The following is a 10235-nucleotide window of genomic DNA, read 5'->3' as shown; positions in this document are numbered from 1 at the left end:
ATAATAATGCAAGGAGAATGCTTGGTGACTTCACAAAGCCAACGTCCAAGTTTGATGGAAGAAGCATCTCCATTCCTGCCATTGGAGCCAATAACTTTGAGCTTAAGCCTCAACTAGTTGCTTTAATGCAACAAAACTGCAAGTTTTATGGACTTCCATCTGAAGATCCTTACCAGTTTTTAACTGAATTCTTGCAGATCTGTGAGACTGTAAAGACAAATGGAGTTGATCCTGAAGTCTACAGACTCATGCTTTTCCCTTTTGCTGTAAGAGACAGAGCTAGAATATGGTTGGATTCACAACCTAAGGATAGCCTGGACTCCTGGGATAAGCTGGTCACTGCCTTCTTGGATAAATTCTTTCCTCCTCAAAAGCTGAGCAAGCTGAGAGTGGATGTTCAAACCTTCAAACAAAAAGATGGTGAATCCCTCTATGAAGCCTGGGAAAGATACAAGCAGTTGACCAAAAGATGTCCATCTGACATGTTTTCAGAATGGACCATATTAGATATATTCTATTATGGTCTCTCTGAATTTTTGAAAATGTCACTGGACCATTCTGCAGGTGGATCTATTCACCTAAAGAAAACGCATGAAGAGGCTCAAGAACTCATTGACATGGTTGCAAACAACCAATTCATGTATACCTCTGAGAGGAATTCTGTGAATAATGGGATACCTCAGAAGAAAGGAGTTCTTGAAATTGATGCTCTGAATGCCATATTGGCTCAGAACAAAGTGTTGACTCAACAGGTCAACATGATCTCTCAAAATCTGAATGGACTGCAACATTCATCCAACAGTACTAGAGAGGCAGCTTCTGAAGAAGCTTATCATCCTGAAAACCCTACCATGGCAGAGGTTAATTACATGGGTGAACCTTATGGAAACACCTATAACCCATCATGGAGAAATCATCCAAATTTCTCCTGGAAGGATCAACAAAAGCCTCAACAAGGCTTTAACAATGGTGGACGCAATAGGCTAAGCAATAGCAAGCCATATCCATCATCTTCTCAGCAACAGACAGAGAATTCTGAACAAAACACTTCTAATCTAGCCAATATAGTCTCTGACCTGTCAAAGGCCACTTTCAGTTTCATGAATGAAACAAGATCCTCCATTAGAAATTTGGAGGCACAAGTGGGCCAGCTGAGTAAGAAAGTCATTGAAACTCCTCCCAGTATTCTCCCAAGTAATACAGAAGAGAATCCAAAAGGAGAGTGCAAGGCCATTGATGTGATCAATGTGGCCGAATGCACAAGGGAGGAAGAGGACGAAAATCCTAGTGAGGAAGACCTCCTGGGACGTCCCTCAAGCAAGAAGGAGTTTCCTATTAAGGATCCAGAGGAATCTGAGGCTCATATAGAGACCATAGAGATTCCATTAAATCTCCTTCTGCCATTCATGAGCTCTGAAGACTATTCTTCCTCTGAAGAGGATGAAGATGTGACTGGAGAGCAAGTTGCTCAATATTTAGGAGCTATCATGAAGCTGAATGCCAAGCTGTTTGGTAATGAAACTTGGAAAAGTGAACCTCCCTTGCTGATTAGTGAACTAGACACTTGGATTCAGAAAACTCTACCTCAAAAGAAACAAGATCCTGGTAAGTTCTTAATACCTTGTACCATTGGCACCACGGGCTTTGAAAAAGCTCTATGTGATCTGGGGTCAGGGATAAATCTTATGCCACTCTCTGTAATGGAGAAGCTGGGGATCATTGAGGTACAACCTGCCTTGTTCTCATTACAATTGGCAGACAAGTCAGTGAGACAAGCTTATGGAATAGTGGAGGACGTGTTAGTAAAGGTTGAAGGCCTTTACATCCTTGCTGATTTCATAATCTTAGACACTAGGAAGGAAGAGGATGATTGCATTATCCTTGGAAGACCTTTCCTAGCCACAGCAGGAGCTGTGATAGATGTCAACAGAGGTGAATTAGTCCTTCAATTGAATGGGGACTACCTTGTGTTTAAGGCACATGGCCATCCCTCTGTGACAAAAGAGAGTAAGCATGAAGAGCTTATCTCAGTTCAGAGTCAAGAAGAGCCCACACAGTCAAACTCTAAGTTTGGTGTTGTGAGGCCACCACCAAACTCTAAGTTTGGTGTTAAGATCCCATATCCAAACTCTAAGTTTGGTGTTGGGACTACACTAACATTGACCTGATCACCTTGTGGCTCCATGAGAGCCACTGTCAAGCTATTGACATTAAAGAAGCGCTTGTTGGGAGGCAACCCAATTTTAATTATCTAATTTTTATTTTATTGTTATTTTGTGTTTTATTAGGTACATGATCATGAGGAATCACGAAAAAAATCAAAAAAAATTTTAAAAACTGAGTCAAAAATAGAAGAAATAAAATTTTCACCCTGGAGGACGCACAGACTGGCGTTCAACGCCAGTAAGATGCATCTGACTGGCGTTCAATGCCAGAACAGAGCACCATTCTGGCGCTGAACGCCAGAAACAAGCAACATCCTGGCGCTGAACGCCAGCAACAAGCATGAAACTGGCGTTCAACGCCAGAAACATGCTTTACATGGGCGTTGAACGCCCAAAATGTGCACCAATGGGCGTTTAAACGCCAGAATGGTGTGCAAAGGCATTTTACATGCCTATTTGGTGCAGGGATGGAATTCCTTGACACCTCAGGATCCTGTGGACCCCACAGGATCACCCCAGGATCTGTGGACCCCACAGGATCCCCACCTACTATATTCCCACCTTACCTCCTAATCCTATTTTTGTGATTTGAATTCCCCATGTCACACTTCCCAACAACTTTCACCAATCACCTCAATTCCTCTTCCCAATTACCCCATTCACCACTCACATCAACCCACTCTTCCCCATAAACCCCACCTACCTTCATAAAATTCAAAATCAATTTCCCACCCATTCCCACCCAAAATGGCCGAAGATACACCCTCCCCTCTCCCTATAAATACCCTTCCATTCTACTTCATTTTCACACAACACTACCCATCTTCTCCCCCTTAGCCGTACCTACTTCTCTCCCTCTCTACCATATTTTCTTCTTCTTCTTCTTCTCTTCTTTTCTTTCTTGCTCGAGGGCGAGCAAGATTTTAAGTTTAGTGTGGTAAAAAGCATAAGCTTTTTGTTTTTCCATTACCATCAATGGCACCTAAGGCCGGAGTATCCTCTAGAAAAGGGAAAGGGAAGACAAAAGCTTCCACCTCCGAGTCATGGGAGATGGAAAGATTCATCTCCAAGAGCCATCAAGACCACTTCTATGATGTTGTGGCAAAGAAGAAGGTGATCCCTGAGGTCCCTTTCAAGCTCAAGAATAATGAGTATCCGGAAATCCGACATGAAATCCAAAGAAGAGGTTGGGAAGTCCTAACCAACCCCATGCAACAAGTCGGAATATTGATGGTTCAAGAGTTCTATGCCAATGCATGGATCACTAGGAACCATGATCAAGGTATGAACCCAAATCCAAAGAACTATCTCACAATGGTTCGGGGGAAATACTTAGATTTTAGTCCGGAAAATGTGAGGTTGGCGTTTCACTTGCCCATGATGCAAGGAGATGAACACCCCTACACTAGAAGGGTCAACTTTAATCAAAGGTTGGACCAAGTCCTTATGGACATATGTGTGGAAGGAGCTCAGTGGAGAATAGATTCCAAAGGCAAGCCAGTTCAACTAAGGAGACTGGATCTCAAGCCTGTGGCTAGAGGATGGTTGGAGTTCATTCAACGCTCTATCATTCCTACTAGCAACCAATCTGAAGTTACTGTGGATCGGGCCATCATGATCCATAGCATCATGATTGGAGAGGAAGTAGAAGTTCATGAGGTCATCTCCAATGAACTCTACAAAATAGCCGATAAGTCCTCCACCATGGCAAGGCTAGCTTTTCCTCACCTTATTTGCCATCTGTGTTACTCAGCTGGAGTTATCATAGAAGGAGACACCTCCATTGAAGAGGATAAGCCCATCACCAAGAAGAGGATGGAGCAAGCAAGAGAGACCATGCACGGGTCTCAAGAGATGCATGAGGAAGCTCATCATCAAGAAATCCCTGAGATGCCTCAAGGGATGCACTTTCCTCCCAACAACTATTGGGAGCAACTCAACACCTCCTTAGAAGATTTGAGCCACAATGTGGAACAATTAAGGGTGGAACATCATGAGCACTCCATCATTCTCCAAGAAATAAGAGAAGACCAAAAAGCAATGAGGGAGGAGCAACAAAGGCAAGGAAGGGACATAGAAGAGCTTAAGGACATTGTTGGTCCTTCAAGAAGAAGACGCCACTAAAGGTGGATTCATTCCTTGTTCGTTATTTCTTTCTGTTTTTCGGTTTTTAATGTTGTGTTTATCTACGTTTTGTGTCTTTATTACATGATCATTAGTATGTAACCATGCCTTAAAGCTATGAATAAAATCCATTAATCCTTCACCTCTCTTAAATGAAAAATGTTTTAATTCAAAAGAACAAGAAGTACATGAATTTCGAATTTATCATTGAATTTAATTTAATTATATTGATGTGGTGACAATACTTTTTGTTTTCTGAATGAATGATTGAACAGTGCATATGTCTTTTGATATTGTTGTTTATGAGTGTTAAAATTGTTGGCTCTTGAAAGAATGATGAACAAAGAGAAATGTTATTGATGATCTGAAAAAAATCATGAAATTGATTCTTGAAGCAAGAAAAAGCAGTGAAAAAGCAAAAGCTTACAAAAAAAAATAGCAAAAAAAAATAGAAAGAAAAAGAAAAAGCAAGCAGAAAAAGCCAATAGCCCTTAAAACCAAAAGGCAAGGGTAAAAAGGATCCAAGGCTTTGAGCATCAATGGATAGGAGGGCCCAAGGAAATTAAATCCAGGCCTAAGCGGCTAAATCAAGCTGTCCCTAACCATGTGCTTGTGTCATGAAGGTCCAAGTGAAAAGCTTGAGACTGAGTGGTTAAAGTCGTGATCCAAAGCAAAAGAGTGTGCTTAAGAGCTCTGGACACCTCTAACTGGGGACTTTAGCAAAGCTAAGTCACAATCTGAAAAGGTTCACCCAGTTATGTGTCTGTGGCATTTATCTATCCGGTGGTAATACTGGAAAACAAAGTGCTTAGGGCCACGGCCAAGACTCATAAGTAGCTGTGTTCAAGAATCAACATGCTTAACTAGGAAAGTCAATAACACTATCCAAAATTCTGAGTTCCCAGAGACGCCAATCACTCTGAACTTCAAAGGAAAAAGTGAGATGCCAAAACTATTTAGAAGCAAAAAGCTACAAGTCCCGCTCATCTAATTATAATTAATATTCATTGATATTCTGAAATTTATAGTATATTCTCTTCTTTTATCCTATTTGATTTTCAGTTGCTTGGGGACAAGCAACAATTTAAGTTTGGTGTTGTGATGAGCGGATAATCTATACGCTTTTTGGCATTGTTTTTAGATAGTTTTTAGTAAGTTTGAGCTACTTTCAGGGATGTTTTCATTAGTTTTTATGTTAAATTCACATTTCTGGACTTTACTATGAGTTTGTGTGTTTTTCTATGATTTCAGGTAATTTCTGGCTGAAATTGAGGGACTTGAGCAAAACTCTGATAGGAGGCTGACAAAGGACTGCTGATGCTGTTGGAATCTGACCTCCCTGCACTCGAAATGGATTTTCTGGAGCTACAGAACTCCAATTGGCGCACTCTCAACGGCGTTGGAAATTAGACATCCAGAGCTTTCCAGCAATATATAATAGTCCATACTTTATTCGGAAATTGACGACGTAACTTGGCGTTGAACGCCAAGTACATGCTGCTGTCTGGAGTTAAACGCCAGAAAAACGTCATGATCCGGAGTTGAACGCCCAAAACACGTTATAACTCGGAGTTCAACTCCAAGAAAAGCCTCAGCTCGTGGATAGATCAAGCTCAGCCCAAACATACACCAAGTGGGCCCCGGAAGTGAATTTATGCATCAAATACTTACTCATGTAAACCCTAGTAGCTAGTCTAGTATAAATAGGATAAGTTACTATTGTATTAGACATCTTTGGTCTCAGTTTTATTTTATTCTTCATCTTAGGAGACTATTGATCACATTCAGGGGGGCTGGCCATTCGGCCATGCCTGAACCTTTTGCTTATGTATTTTCAACAGTGGAGTTTCTGCACACCATAGATTAAGGGTGTGGAGCTCTGCTGTACCTCAAGTTTCAATACAATCACTATTTCTTTTTATTCAAATTCCCTTTTATTCTTATTCCAAGATATACGTTACACTTAACTTTGATGAATGTGATGATCCGTGACACTCATCATCATTCTCACCTATGAACGTGCGTGACTGACAACCACTTCCGTTCTACATTAGGCCGGGCGCATATCTCTGAGATTCCCCAACAGAATCTTCGTGGTATAAGCTAGATAGATGGCGGCATTCATGAGGATCCGGAAAGTCTAACCTTGTCTGTGGTATTCCGAGTAGGATCCTGGGAATCCGGAAGGTCTAACCTTGTCTGTGGTATTCCGAGTAGGATTCCGGTATTGAATGACTGTGACGAGCTTCAAACTCCTGAAGGCTGGGCGTTAGTGACAAACGCAAAAGAATCAATGGATTCTATTCCAGCCTGATTGAGAACCGACAGATGATTAGCCGTGCTGTGACAGAGCATAGGAACGTTTTCACTGAGAGGACGGGATGTAGCCATCAACCATGGGTGATGCCTCCAGATGATTAGCCGTGCAGTGACAGCGCATAGGATCATTTTCCCGAGAGGATTGAAAGTAGCCACCGCTGATGGTGATGCCCTACATACAGCTTGCCATGGAAAGGAGTAAGAAGGATTGAAGGAAGAGTGAGTAGTGAAGTAGAGTTTCAAGAGGAACACAGCATCTCCATACACCTATCTGAAATTCTCACTATTGATTTGCATAAGTATTTCTATCCCTTTTTATTTTCTTTTTATTATTAATTTTCGAAAACCCATAAACCAATTTAATCTGCCTAACTAAGATTTACAAGGTGACCATAGCTTGCTTCATACCAACAATCTCTGTGGGATCGACCCTTACTCGCGTAAGGTTTATTACTTGGACGACCCAGTACACTTGCTGGTTAGTTGAACGGAGTTGTGAGCTTCTCTAACAGTGCCTGGAATTCTTTTATCACAATTTCGTCCACCAGTTTCAGAGATGGTCTGGTGGAAAGGATCAGCGAGGAGGATTCGTGTGCTTTAGAGGTACCACCGTCACCTGAGGAAATTAAAGAGGCAGTATGGGATTGTGAATCGTCCAAGGCCCCAGGATGTGACGGTTACAACATGAACTTCATAAAGAAGTGTTGGGATGATATAGGCTCGGACTTCACGGCAGCGGTGATGGCCTTTTTCCAATCTTCAAGGTTGTCGCCTGATGCTAATATCACATGGGTGGCGTTGGCCCCAAAGTTTACTGGTGCTAAGGAAATCAAAGATCTGCGTCCGATTAGCATAGTAGGGTGTGTATATAAGGTAATCTCGAAGATGCTGGTAAGAAGAATAAGAGGGGTTATGCCAGGGTTAGTTGGCGAGACACAGAGTGCTTTTGTGAAGGGTCGGAAGATTCATGACGGGGCCCTAATTGCATGTGAAACGGTGCAGTGGATCAAACAGAGGAAGAAAAAAGCGACAATAATAAAGCTGGATTTCCAGAAAGCATATGATAGAGTCAAGTGGAGCTTTGTAGACCTTGTATTGCAGAAGATGGGTTTTGGTCAAAGATGGAGGGGTTGGGTGATGGAGTGTATTATCACGTGCTCTATGTCAATGTTGATATATGGTTCGCCGTCCAAGCCGTTCAAGATGGAAAGGGGTCTGAGACAAAGGGATCCTCTGTCCCCATTTCTTTTTGTACTTGTGGTTGATGTCCTACATAGGATGATTGGAGAGGCTGTGAGAAACGGTCGCATATCACCATTGATGGTTGGGAGAGATCATATTGAGTTATCGCACCTACAGTTTACAGATGATACTGTTCTATTCTGCCCTCCGGAGGAAGACACAATCAAGAATTATAGGAGGTTGCTTAGGTGCTTTCAGTTGATGTCAGGTTTAAGCATTAACTTTGATAAATCTAGCTTGATTCCTGTTAATTGTGATGAGCAGTGGGTGCAACGTATGTGTGGTGTGTTGGGCTGTAAGCAAGCCAATCTACTAGTTAAATATCTCGGTATCTTGTTAGGAGCAAACCCAAGGCTGGTGAAGACGTGGAAGCCAGTAATAGACAAAGTGGAGGAGAAGCTTAGTCTCTGGAAGGCCAAAATCCTCAATAAGGCCGGTAAGTTGGTGCTTATCAAATCTGTGTTAAACAGCCTACCGGTTTATTATCTGAGCCTCTATAAGATGCCAAAGGCTGTTGCAGAGAAATTGATTTCCTTACAGAGAAAATTTCTATGGAGTAAAGAGGATGGGAAGAATGGTATGGCTCTGGTTAAGTGGGAAGTGGTCCAGACCCCTAAAAAGTTAGGTGGGTTGGGGGTTGGGGGATGCTATGATAAGAAATTCAGCTCTTCTGTTTAAATGGTGGTGGAGGTTCTCTAAAGAGGAGTGTCCTCTGTGGAAGAAGGTAGTATGTTCCTATAACAACCTGAATCCAAATGAGCTATTGTCCTCTCAAGAACTAACTATCCGAGGTGGTCCATGGAAGGATATTTGTCAGCTACAGTTCAAGAGTCAACAAGTTAGACAGAAGATGATTAACGGGTTGTCCATGGAGGTGGGTGACGGGAGGCGGACTTGATTTTGGGAGGATGCCTGGATTCATGGAGGTCCTTTGAAAGACTGTTTTCCAAGGCTATTCTCAGTTTCAAACCAAACAGGATCAATGATAGGGGATTGTGGGTTTTGGGATGGGCTAGATTGGGTATGGAATTTTCAGTGGAGGAGAGAATTGTTCCAATGGGAGTTGGGGATTTAGTAAACCAGCTTCACCACACTCCGATTCATTCAGCATTTTTGTCTTCATCTCACATTTCTCGAGCATTCTAGCTATTTGTCCTTAATTTGTCATCGCTCGTTGTCATTGTCATTTTTGTGTCAATCCTTATCTTGCCATGGTCTTCTTTCTGTAAGTTTGCCAAGCACTGTTGTTTCTGTGTCCTATTGCTTTTCCTTTGTTTTTCTTGTTCTTCATGTGTCTTCTTCTTTCTGGTTCCTTCTTTTTGTTATGTTTTCTCCTTTTTTTCTTTTACTTGATTTTCTAGATTTCAGTTTGTTCTTCATTCTTTTATTTCTTCTATTTTTTTATATCATTTTCTTTTGATTTGTTTTTTCTATGTCTCTGTTGTTGTTATTAATTTTGGATAGAGTTAAGATTAGGTTTATGATGGTTGTTGCAGTAAGAAAAGAAAAAGGTCAAAGCAGTGATGTGATGAAAGTGGAAATAGTGTTGACTGTTAAAAGGATGATTTTTAAAGCGATTTCTAATATTGAAAATGATATTAATAAGAAAAAAAAGTTGGAGACGATTTTGATTTTGAGCCAAGATATTAGAGACAAAAAAGTACTTAACCCTTAATTTAATCACGCACTATGTTAAACTTTTTGTTGAACCAATCTACGCCCACATGTAAGACGGATCGAAAATTGGTCGCCGCCGAATGTTTGTAAAAGAGAAAATAAAGGGGAACAATGCTCATTCTAAACAACGTAAATAACAGATTAAAAAAATATTAAATTAATTTAAAATCGAATTTTTAAATTTGAATAATTAGGATTAACAACGTAATGTTTCGTTCCCTCTCTCATCGCACCCTCACACCATGTCTCGTTCCCTCTCATCGCGTCAAGCATCCGTCGTTCAAACCGCCACTGCTTCGCATCCACAGTGTGCCGTCGCCGTCGGGGGGAGGTGCGCGTCCGTTCGCGCATTACGCCGCTGCCGCTGTCTCATGATCTCCGTGCCGCTGCCACTGCTGCCTCACAATCCCGGAGGGTGCCGCCGCTACTGCCTCACGGTCACCCCACGTTCTGACTGACCACTGCCGCTGTGTGCAGCGCCGCCGATCGTCAACGCTCCATCCTCCATCGCGCTGCGGCTCCAACCACAGAGGCACCTCCTTCTGCAACGCGCAGCGGCATCCACCCTCCATCATTCGTGTCGCGCAGCTTCATGGACCATCGATGCTACATCTATCGCCGTGCAAAGGCACCTCTTTTCGCAATGCGGGGTGCCATCCACCCTCCATCAATCACGTCGCACAGCCTCACGGACCGCCGTTGCTCCCT

The 10235-nt window shown here is 42.2% G+C and overlaps 1 non-coding gene across 1 annotated transcript; it reads right to left on the bottom strand.

Moving 5' to 3' along the window:
- Positions 1-380: 380 nt before the first annotated feature.
- Positions 381-484, bottom strand: LOC112708550 (small nucleolar RNA R71). Its single transcript, XR_003156404.1, has one exon. It is a non-coding gene; the product is annotated as a small nucleolar RNA R71 (small nucleolar RNA).
- Positions 485-10235: the final 9751 nt, after the last annotated feature.

This window comes from Arachis hypogaea, chromosome 8, assembly GCF_003086295.3.
Source record: "Arachis hypogaea cultivar Tifrunner chromosome 8, arahy.Tifrunner.gnm2.J5K5, whole genome shotgun sequence".
Taxonomy (NCBI): Eukaryota; Viridiplantae; Streptophyta; class Magnoliopsida; order Fabales; family Fabaceae; genus Arachis; species Arachis hypogaea.
This window is presented reverse-complemented; position numbering and strand designations above follow the sequence as displayed.